The sequence below is a fragment of the Aquila chrysaetos genome, chromosome 1, assembly GCF_900496995.4.
Source record: "Aquila chrysaetos chrysaetos chromosome 1, bAquChr1.4, whole genome shotgun sequence".
Lineage (NCBI taxonomy): Eukaryota > Metazoa > Chordata > Aves > Accipitriformes > Accipitridae > Aquila > Aquila chrysaetos.
The window spans coordinates 15,172,410-15,184,728 of record NC_044004.1 but is presented as its reverse complement, the minus strand read 5'-3'; the positions used below and the strand labels follow the sequence as shown (position 1 = coordinate 15,184,728).

Sequence of the window (12,319 nt, the reverse complement as noted above, 5' to 3'; positions counted from 1 at the left end):
ACTACTCATTAAAGGAAGTTAAGACAGCATTTAAGTCTCCCATATGTTTGCTTACGTAGCCATAACTCGATTTTACAGCTGGATAGTACTTCACTTCCTCAGACTGTCACTCAGCACAGAAACCTGTGAACAGACCTTGCCAGGGGAGAGCTCAGTGAGAAGTACCTTCTTCATCCACGCTTGCCTTCTGCCACACTTGCTTGACTTCCTGCATGTTGGAACAGACAATTCTTCTGCTTTGAGGAGCTTGATCTAGAGTTTTCCTTCTCTCACCCTGGTGTTCCCTTTGCTGTCTCTCACTCCTCACCTTCACCACCATTCCTCTTTCTCTCTCTGCCTGTTTTCTGCCTTTTCTTAAATGTGTTTTCCCAGGGACACCACCAACTCCACCAATGGGCTCAGCTGCGTCCTGCAGAGGGTCTGTTGTGGAGCCAGCTGTGTCCAGCACAGGGCAGTCCCTGATCTCTTCCCACACAAGCCACCCCTGCAGCCCTCCCACTACCAAAACCTTGCCACCTACACCCAATACTATACTATATTTCTGTGTATTTCCAAAAGAGTGTGGCAATCGTATTTCTTACTCCTGAAGACACCCTGGGACTTTGGGGAAGCATACACTTGCATCTTTCTGAACTATGATAAATGCTTTAAAATGCTTTAACATCTTACAGTGATGTGACTATAGATACCTGCCATTAAGAACTGGACCCAAATCATGACTTGCAGCATGTGACTCACTGGAAAGTTATACATGCTGTGCAAAATTCAGATGGTGACTATCTCTGTTAACTTTTGCTCTAAATTTGCAGTCTGTAACCTAAGATCTTAGTCATTGCTCACCTGCATCAGAGTAAATTGGTTTAATTTGATTTACTTAATATAATTGCTTGCAATTTATACTAATTAGTATCACCTTCAGTTTACTTCCGACTCTATATATCACTTTCATTCAAATCTGTAGAGATGGATGCATTTGTTCTTTTGAGACATCACTTAAAACTGGTAAGGACATTTCCACTTGAAATAGCTTTTTGCCAGAACACAGTTACAAAACCAGCAAAATATCAACAATACATTTCTTTCAAATGTACTGATTTAGGATTTTGTAAAGTAAAAGGTGCATGGAATTTCAAAATTCTGGTTGAAAAGACTAGTATTTATTTATTCAGTGTAAAAATATGGCATCTATGTTGATAAAGGGAGGATACCAGGGTGTGAGTGGGTGAGTTCGGGTTTTTTTCACTTGGACTTCAAAGCGCAATAAAAGTAAACTAAAAAGGTAACTACAGAAAAATATTTTCTTTTGTATAAGAAGTGTTCTGGTTTTGTGGATATTTACAGTGTATAACTGTTAATTTTTATTTCTTTGTGTCCTGCTGTAGCATAAAATTATGGTAGCAAAAGGTCAACACAGGTTTCCTATACTTCTGTTGCTTATTAAGTGATTGTTCCATTGTGTTTCCTTCTTATTTTTTTTTATTTCTCCAAATATAAGCTAATATTTAGACCAACTAAACTGTTTTAGGTTGCATAACAATATTGAAACTGTGAGTTCTTTAGCCTCAAAATAACCCCACAATACTTCTTTCCTGTGCCAACATTTTACTTATTATTGGCCCTCTATAGCCAAGGAGCCAGAGCTACACAAATCCTGGCTTCTCCATGCTGCAGAGCTAAAGCAATCCAGCTGTAAAGGGAAGCTGATTGAGTGTGAGATTCCATCTCCAGAGCAGTGCAAAGACACAGACTGGCTGTGAGAATCTGATCCAGAACACATTTCCTTTGATCTAGGGGTTTTTTTTCTATCTAAATGCCTATACTTATTTCTCTGCAGTATCTGTATTCATATCCCCAAGTCATATTTTGTGATGTGTGCTTTATCCTTTCAATCTCATAAATGTATTAATTTATTTGTATGCCTTTGAGTTTTCACCCTGTGTTGCTTGCTGTTCTTATGAACTGCTCCTTTCACATCCACAATCTCATTTCTGACATGCTAGTTTCATTTCCCTTTCCCCACTACCTTATCCAAACAGCAAACCAGAAATAACATAGCTCAGAAGGTAAATTTGGTTGACCCTACCACCACCAAATGTTGACATATAAGGAAGCTAACACATTTAATTTGCATATTCATTCCTTTAATAATCTAATGTCTGTTTAACCTAAGCGGCCAAAAATGGAAAGAAGATTCTTGGTGTAAAAGCAAGGCTTTTACAAGGGAAAGTGTTCACCCTGTGCCTTAACAGGAAAAGCAACAAATAAAACGATGAGGTGGCTACTCCACCTCAGGAAAGGTTTCCTAATACCTCCCTCCCTAAGTCTCTTTTTGTGGCTCTAGGCAGTAAAAAGGAAGTAGCAGAGAGCATAGAAGCAAGAAAATAGGTCATTCCTTGTTTAAAAGTTCATGCTGCACAGCGGTTCCTGTCCTCAAAAGCTGTTTTATTGCAGAAAAGCAGTAGGCTGAGTGCAACACATTGTGCAAAAGTTATTCACTGCAGTCTTTCAGGGGTTAAAACAAAACAAAACAAAACACCAACCTTCCCCCCCCCCCCCAAACCCAAACCACAAAAGACCAAAACACAGAATAGTTGCCATAGTAAAAGAACCTGTGTTTTGCTAGAACAAAGCCAACATTACATAATGCAGTTCTGATCAACTCTTCTTTTGATATAACAGTTTGCTCTCAAGGGAAGAATTTAAATGATTTATGTAGATCCATAGATTTTATCTTGATTTGACTTAGTAGAACTACTGTCTGGAAGATGCAGAACTTCACTGACTCAGTAAGCATGCACGTTAACTATCTTCTGTCCTCTGGTACTTGCTCACAGATACTGCTGACAAACAGTAAATGTATAAACGTCACAGACAAGGAGGAACAATACAGGTGTGGTTGACATTAGCCACACACAGAGTAACAAAAATTTAAAATAATTTTCTGGGGTTCTTAATTATTTTTATGGTGGTTGGCATTGCACTTCCCCTTTCATTACACTGATACTATTTTCATCAAGATGCTTAGCAGGTTGCAATGCCTCCCCCGTCAAACCTCTAAAGTACCAGCTATGTCTGCATTACATCTCCTTCCCTGGTAATGTGATACTGTTAACCAGTCTCCTTCTTGAGTGCAATACCTGAGTTCTGTAGAACTTCTCTCTTTGACCTTTCAGGTTCAGGCTCAGAAAGAAGAGACCTAACTCACAGTGCTCCTTGATAAAACTTCCATTCGCTGATAGCTGTATTTAACCCACAGGGTACACCAATCTTCTCAGTAATTCACCTGTTGCTATTCAAGTTTCAGCAGTAAAGTTATGTGATGAACACAGGCTGATTCACTTCAAAGAAGTACTTAGCATTCAATCTTCCTTTCTTCTGCAGAGAGGCTTTTGTCTAGTGAGGGGAACATGCACAGCAGTGAAGTTAATATGCCCATGAGAGATTACATTGAATGGGACAGGACAGGGAGAAAGGAAAAACATCAATAGATCATAGATATTTAATGTGAATCTAAAATGCATCGCTATGGATTTGTATGATTTCTAGACTAAGCAGAAGCAATGGCTAGACAAAGGTGCACAAGCTGCATCCAGGCATAGCTCTGAGATCACCATGATACAAATATAGCGTATCTCTCACCAGCTGCTGAATGCTCCATGACCTGTGCTGCACATAGTGCTCAAAGAGAGTCATGAACATGCAATGACTCTTCCCCTTCTCTTACTAGCAAAGATCTTATTAGATCTTAAGTAACCAAATACCAAGATCAGCAAGCGATTGTACCTGGTACCCATACATTAAGAATCACATACATGTATTACACTGTATAAAAAGACAAGGATTGAGGCAAGTATCAGATAGACAAAAATAGGCAGGCAGAACAAAAGGCAGCAGCAGATGCAGATACCAATATTAAAAACTCTTATGAAATATTTTTAGTTCAGCTCAACACCAGTGCAGATTATTTTTGAACACCAAGGAGAAGTAGCATGAGTAACATAGGGAAACAGACCAATACAGGGAAATAGAGTAGATACTACTAGCAGCAAGATAAATTGAGGAAAAAAACTCCTGCATTCTCTCCCATTGGTGTCAAAAACGTGGTGAGTTTTCTAGTCACATTTCTGTATTTCTTTGGTGATCCTACTGTAACAGCAGACAAGGGAAAATTGGTCTTTTCCATCTGCGGTGTCTCTGACTTAGGGGTCAGACAATTTGGACAAAAGTTAGGTTGAAAATCAGGTCCTAGAGTAAAGTCTTCTAAAAGATCATTAATATGCTATGGAAAGGAACTAGTCTGAAAATGCCCTCCAGTCTGACAGTCCTTCTAGCTCTCAGAATCCTCTTCAGCTCTTCTCTTTAAAAAGCCACATTTTTTTTACAATGCATATCATGACACAGGCCTAATTTGCCTGTATCATGTCTTCATTCAATTATATTCCTCCACACACATCCCATGGTCTGCAAACTTCATGTGCCAGTTTTTCTTTTGTTCTGCACTTCTATTCATATGATCCTATTTTCTCTCATCACTACGCCTAAAATTGGAGCATTTTTTCAGCCATTTTAACCTCTTCCAATTTTCTACTTAACCAAATTCAGCACCCGCCATTAATTCTGCCCTTTTATTGGGTGCTCCAATCAACGTTTTACCAAGAACCATATAGCCCTGCTTTGAAATTCCAGCCTGACAATTAAGACAAAGGCAATTTTAAGGATCAAGAAAAACATAATGATCCTACAGTTTGATGAATATGATGATTAAAAGTCTCAAGTTAATTAATTTGAGATAATGATGGAATAAAAACTTGTATCTTAATGGAAGATGATAATCTAATTGTAAAGCTGCTCCAAATGTGAATATACCAGAGGGAGATACAAGAGAGTGTCAAAGTTCAGGTTTATGTTGCTGCAAGAAGGAACATAAGGTCTTTTCTATGAATTATACAAGAGTAAATACATTCAACTTACATGGTGAACTGCAAAGCACCCCATTAATATTGCTATTGGAGAAGTTCAGAGCTTAGCAATACCTACGAAAAATACATTTATGGAAGAAAGGCACCTCTCCAGACCTTTCCTGAAATCTCTCCCCATGCCACCAGCTTTCTTCTCCCCTCCATCACTCCAAATATATTAGGTTATTGGAAAACCCTTACTCCCTTAGGACCACTTCAGATTTGTGATATACATCCTGTGCTGCATATTACAGCAGGTAAGAGGATATTTTGGCTTGCATTCTAACAGAGAACAAATAAAAATCAAGTGCAACAGAATAAAAACATGTCTCAATACAAGACATCCTTCCACACAACTGAGCTCAAGTATCAAGTTCTCATCAGATTTATCGTGACATTAATAAGAAGCATAAGTCTTGCACAACTTTTGTCTTTCTAAGCCATTTAGTAAAGTATTTCACTACCAAAGTTTTCCTCAGAGACTTATCTTCAAAAGGAAATTAGAAGGCTCTCCGATTCCAGGGTCACAAATGTTCAGTTCCATGTCTTTCTCCCTCAAGAGTTACTACTTTTCTGTCTAACCCCAGACAGCCCAATTTTGGCAAAAAAAATGAAGACATGGGCAGAAATACTGCCATTGGCACAGGCACAGTTAAGAAATAAAAGTTAAATGTGACAAATGAAAAGTTGAAAGATAGGACCTTCTCCTACATGCTAAAAATAAATTTATTTAATGAAATCTTACAGTCCCAAAGCTGGACTGTCCTAGTGCTGACAGAGGAAAACGAGAAAGGAGAAGCAGGCAAAGAGCAGCCCTCAGAGCCTGTCAGTTAACTTTCATTATTATAGGAAAAATATGGCACTACACTGAGATCCCTTTTTTCAAATACTAAAGAAATCTCAAAAGTAAGAGTGAAATACTGCATGCAAATTATTTGTAGCTCTATTAATAAATAGAAATATGCAAATCAGAGATGTTTTTCTGTTATGCTTATTTTAAAAGAATATTGCAAATTGCAATATACATGCAATAACATTGCCTTTGGTATATGTTGCTTACTTTTTTGGTCTTAAAGCAGATACAGGAAGGCTAAAATCAGGGAATTCCTATTTATGATTGGAGCTGGAATGACATCTCACATTTGTTTGAGAGATACAGGAGAAGCTGTGTATCACTGACCTTCAGCTCATGAGTTCCCTGCCTTTTGAAATCTCTTTATATTCTACAACTGAAAATGATCTTTTTGTGGCCTCATGAAAGAGAATCCCGTTACTGAATTTCAGGGTCCAAACCATTTCCTGTTGTATCTCTGTTTTAAATGCACATCCTGTTTTAATCAGCTCACTATTTATTTAAAAAAAACCAAAAAAATTAGGTTTGTTTTTCAGATACTCATTTCTTTTAAATACTTAACTTCTGTACATATTGAGATAGTCTTTATCTTAGGGGTTTTTTTGGAAAATGTTCAGAATTCTCAAACCATTCCCTTCTACTTTCACCTTGAAACATACTGTATTGCCTGCACATATTTATTAAAATGTATTTTTAGTTAGATTTTAACACATTTCTGAAGGAAGCAGAAGTATTTTCCCACTTTCTTTCTAGCATAAAAGAACAAGACTAATGGAGTGAGAAAAAAATCAGATTTTTTTCCAACTGTTTCGAAATACAGAACACTTGAAAAAAAGATGTCTGAGAAAAACGTTTTCAACAGTGCAATTGCTGTTGGAAAATGTTTGGTAGAAAAATCAGTCCTGATTACAGATCTTCTGGAGATATCCAACTGCCTTTCTAGTGTAACAGACAGATTGTTTAGAGTGTGCATAAAGCAAGAAAATACTGCAAACGCTGTGTGTAAGCCACCTCCTTGAGCTACTGGAAGGACATTATTGCCCTTCAAAAACAACAGTGCAAATACTTACCTAATCCATTTTTTTTTCCCCTGAGGAGTTTGATTCTTAATGTTATAAAAAAGAAGCTAAATTCTATCTGATTACTAGCTTTCAAAAAGGGACACAGTAGGTGAACATAAATTGTTTTTTAAAATTGGAAAATCTTGCAAAGAACAATTAAAAACCCCAACTGAACTCTGCAGCAAACCACATCATATGAGAATTAATCTACTACGGAGTAATGTCCCATTTTTGCCAAGACTCACACTTGCTTACTTTTATATTTGTCAGTTTTGTTGACTTCAGTGAATAAAACTATATAGAAGTCTTTCCAGAGTTAAGATCTAATTTATGAATTGGACAAAGTAATAGTGAAAATACAAATGACTTAAGATATCTAAACTTCATTTTGAATTCTGTTTACAACAAAAAGATGGCAGTCTGTCTAACTACAGCAGAAACTTAAAAGTATTTTCTTTATTCTGTTTTGTCTTTAGTATTTGGAGTGATAAAAAAACCCACAATATACAAGTTTTTCAGGATATGCAAGTATACCACAGAAACAAATCTGCATTTCAAACTGGAATTTGTGCTAAAACACTATTTCACATCACAATTTACAAAGATCAGTTCCAGGTGTTCTCTAATTAGCAGAGTAGCAGACTTTGCAGTTGCCATTCACATTATCTGTGTCCACAGATTTACGCTGCATTCAACAGCTTTTAATCCCTCAAAGGCATTTTTTAAAATGTAAAGGAAAAAGTAGATTATGAAGTCTGAAAGATTATTGTAACCTATTTCAACTCAGCCTTTCTTACAGAAGCTTTATCCTTTTCTCCCTTAGAAACATCAAAACTCACTTCGTTTTAACAGAGCACAACAATTCTGTCTCAAAAATTTTTTGTCACATACATCTGTTTCTCCTGCCAGAAACTTTCACCACTTCCTTTCCTTGTGCAAACCATTAACATTGGATCAATTCTGCCATATTCAGAAAATAGGGAATAATATCTTTCCTCGTAATTCCTTTCTCCATCCAAAGACTCAGGGAACTCAGGTAAACAAGAATGAGTTAAATTACAGGTCATAAATCATAGGAAAAAAAACCTATTTTCTGTGATAACAGGAGACAACGTAACACTAATAGCAGGTCCTTTCCAATGTATTTAATCACCTGTATATATTAGTAAGCTCTTATTGACATTCTTGTCTTCATGACATTCAGTCATGTCACCCTTGCACAGATTCAGTCTGCTGGGTTTTTTAACATCTACCACATTAACTAATCTACTCCTCTCACAGTGGCACTCATCTGGAATTGGAGTCCGAGTGGTAGAATAAAGCTGTCACTAATTTACTGCGAACATATTCCCACTCTAGATATTTAATTTACTTATGTCATCTTCAAAAAAAGAGCCGTAATAACAAAATATTAATATTGAGGGGGGGTTACCGTGCATTTTTATTTAGTATTTTCAACTGCTGATCTCAAGACAGTCTTTAAAAGAAGTTAACTATAATTGCCCTCATTTTTGCTCTAGACAATCAATTAAATACAGTTTTTATGAGCTGTTTACCAGTGAATATATTTGAGTTTTTTAAACATGAACATATACTTAAATACTGCTAACTGGGAAACTCTTGTGATACAAAACCAAAGGTATAAGTGTGCAAATTTACGAAGCATTTTCCATAGGCCGAATGCTCAAGAAATATTGAGGAGGAAGGTGAGGTACAATACTATTTTCTTCCTTTTATTGACTCAGTGTTAGTACCCCAAATCAGTGCACTTATCATTTTGGTATTTCCTTTACCATTGATTAACTCAGAATTTGGTCTTCATAAGCTAAAAATTAGACTATTAAGCTCAATGCAGTTACATTGCTATAAAGTCTGGGTTAGTTATCAGTTTTAAATATTTCCAGATCATTAGCTGTGTTGGAGTTTGACATTTCAAAATGCAATTAAAGGCTGGGAATGCATCAGGCCACATGCGAAAAACACTTGGTGTGATACGCAATTTCTACTGCTGCTTCAGAGATTCTATAGTGACTTCCCAAAATGTTTGCCACATTACCTTTTCTTTTACTCTGAAGAGCAATAATATTTCTTTATCTTATGCAAGCATCACTGATTAACTGAGATATTCTCTAGAGATATGATTCATCAAAGTGAAAGCCAAATAAATGCCACACTGGTGTATGTACAATAAAAACTGTTGCCTAGTTGAGGCTGGCTCATTACAAATCACCTCACCAGACATTGGCATTATCCCTTTTCTTAGCCTCAGTGGGTCATTTCTACCTCCAGGTAAACATGTTTTCGCAGGTGATGTTTGCACCCAGTTGGTTGATTTGGAGTTCTTGTGCAGTGTGAAGGCCAGAGTTCAAATTGCAGCCTCAGGCTTTCACTGAAGACAATGGGAGCCATGAGAAAAAGCCCTAGCTTTTGAAAGACAAGGGGTGCCCTTGAGTTAGTAGGGTAATACATGGGTTCAACAAACTAAAACCCTTACAAGCAAAACAGGATTGTTTTCATCATCTCACTGTTATCACTCACACATGAAAAAACAAAAGACGACAAATGAAAGTAGATGTACATCCAGTTAAAGCCAGATAGTGACATAAAAGAAGTAAATGCATCACATAAGAGCAGCTCTTTCTCTTCAGACCTTTTTTCATGATAGACTTTAAAGAAGCATTCATAACCAGAGCATGTCGCATATTGAAATTTGGTGTTACAGTGCAAGAACTAAATACCTATTTCATAAGTATAACTTAAGAGAATAACAGAATTAAGCACAGTACAAGAATTTATTTACTGTACTACACTAATGATTAAACTTGTCAAGGAAATGACTGAGTAAATGAAATCTGCTGTTTAAGCTGTTCTTACTAGCCAAAATATTTATGGAAATAAAGATATATTATGAACACATTTGAAGAGGTAAAAAATATTCAGAAAGTGGGGAAAAAATGTAAAGGATTGTTGACTACAGTAACACTTCCTCAGCAAAGCTAGTTCCATGCTGAAATACATCCACTGTCTATCCAGTACTACAACTTCTAAAAAAAAGATCAGATCCAAACTCTGTTTGCATGCAATGTGAACCATAAATTGTATATTATAACCTCTGCTCTAGACCACTTTACAAAAAAGAACTAGAAAGAACTTAATCAAGTGCTCAGTCTTAGTAAAATAGAGAAATCTCTTCATTTTAATTGAACTATTCAGATTCTTCAGCATTTGTAGGAAAGGCTGGAGCCTTAAACAGTATATTAGAAATAATTTAAAATTTATATTTGGCTGATTTTGAGTCTGGATTCCAAATTATTTAAATGTTCAAATATTCTAAATCATTGTAAAATGCTGAGAATATTCAGTATATTCTGGAATTCATCTTTCTCAGATGAATCTGACAACAGTATTTCTGTGGCCATATGCCATGGGCTCTTACAGATTAAGAGCATGCAGGTATCTTTGTTCCATAAAACCTAAGCCATCAGCTTATCAAAACTACTTATTGCAGGTTGCTGTGCTATATGACTACTTTGCTGTTGTTATTTACCTTTAGGAAACTGAAAAATCCAAATCATTTTGTGGCTATTTCTTGTAGGAACAAATTAGGAACTTTCCAGAAAAACACTTCAGCTACATTTGTTGGGGAAAGAAACTTGTCCTTGGCCATCTGTGGATTAAAAAAATGGAGCTTCCTGGTGCCATGAAACCAAGCCTTGAAGAAGCACTAAAGCCTCTTACAAAATTCTATAGATCTTTGACCCTGTTAATGCTTTAATGTGAGGATATAATCATATTTGATGCTATAATTATTAATGTGGCTATGTATTTCAAATGATTGATAAGGTTAACACAGTTTATTAGAAGGCTAGTAAAGTTTAATCTTATTCAAACAGGTGGAGAGTGCACATTCTTATGAAGAAAAAAGTATTAACAGCTGTTGTGAGTGAGCCTAAAATAATTATGAAAATCATTAATCAGAGCCAATTGAACAAATTGTGTTTAAACTACATGCAACCGTGGGCTCTTGGCTTAAAACAAAATTGTGTGTTTTCTTTGCTTCTCTCACACTTTCCTTGCTGTTCTCTCTTCTTTTAAATCATGAATCCCTTTATATTCTTGTACTCTTTCAGGCAGAGAGAGGTATTTATCATTCAGCTTCCTTCTACTAAGCAGGACATCTGTGCATGTTTATTTAACCAGCTTCAAGACTGAATCTGCAGTTTCATTATTTGCATGGTTATTCCTACTGCCTCCAGTGGAGATGGCTCTGTAACAATTTGCAGGCATTGTGTTCAAAGCCTGTTCCTTTTCTCCAGAGTTCACAGAATTCAGTACATGCTTTTAGGTACAGAGATTAGGAAGTCTTGTAAAACAAAAGAATTTCTTGCTTCAAAACAGCAAGAAGAAGTATAGATATAGAAAAGATGTCTCAGGTGGCTGGATAGAAGTAAAATATTTGAGTCCTTATCTTAAACATATGCTTTGCCAAGTAGCCAATTTCCTCACCTATTTCAAATGGGCCTAAAAAAGGAAAGCTAATGAACACGACATGAAGATGCACTGATTAAGACTCCAACACTGGGATAGTCAGACTTCTATTCCCAGCCTTACTTTTGTTTTCTGTATTAACAGCCATTGGCTAACTGTAGGAATAGTCTTACAAAGAGGGACTATGAATATTAAACTCTTTGTTAAGTAACAACCTGACTGCAAAACCAGAGATGGGGTGGTCCTTGCCCAATTGGCTGGTTGACAGGCAGCCTTGCAGAACACAAGGGTCTGAACTTCCTCAAGGGAGCCAGTAAATCCAAGGTCCTTGTTTTTATCCTATTAAGGCTGGGAAGCATCAATCTCAGCAGAAATTCTTTTTTTTTTATAGAATCTGCACTGTCAGTATTATGGGTATTCCAAGCAGAGCTGTCAATTTTAGGCCTTTCAAAGAATTCAGGCTCAGGGATGGCTGAGCTGTAAATTTCAGACAGGCATAGGACAGAGACAAGTAACAAGCACACAACTCTGCTGCGAGCGTAGCAGTTCTGCGCTTGCAAAGAAGAAATGAAGGCACCTAGGAATCTGGTTTGGTAAAACTGAGTCTACTGTACAGTTTTACATGTATAACTAAGGAATTCTGTGGATTTGTTGGCCGCTTAAATTTTGCTGATTTAGTACACAATGAAGTTGCTTATGAATATCATCAACAATTAACTCTTGGTCTATAGTTAATTTGGGGGGAAAATGCTTCCTGCATAGTTCTCTATCTGTAGATAAACTGGAATAGTTTGTAAGTATCTGGCAATTTGTACAGTTCAAGAATCACAAATTGAATTGTTAGTATGTACATAATTTCTTATCAAAAACAAATGTAAGATTTTGACTATTAGTACAGAGAAATTTATCTATTAAAAAAACAGTCAATGAATACATTCAAGTCAGGGTTCTCTTTAAAA

General features: G+C 36.5%; 1 long non-coding RNA gene across 1 annotated transcript; it reads right to left on the bottom strand.

The window, feature by feature from the left end:
• Window positions 1-266: 266 nt before the first annotated feature.
• On the bottom strand, window positions 267-11,495 carry LOC121233264. Its single transcript, XR_005932257.1, has 3 exons — window positions 11,484-11,495; window positions 9,915-9,916; window positions 267-302 (listed from the first exon to the last, which is right to left on the bottom strand). It is a non-coding gene; the product is annotated as an uncharacterized LOC121233264 (long non-coding RNA).
• Window positions 11,496-12,319: the final 824 nt, after the last annotated feature.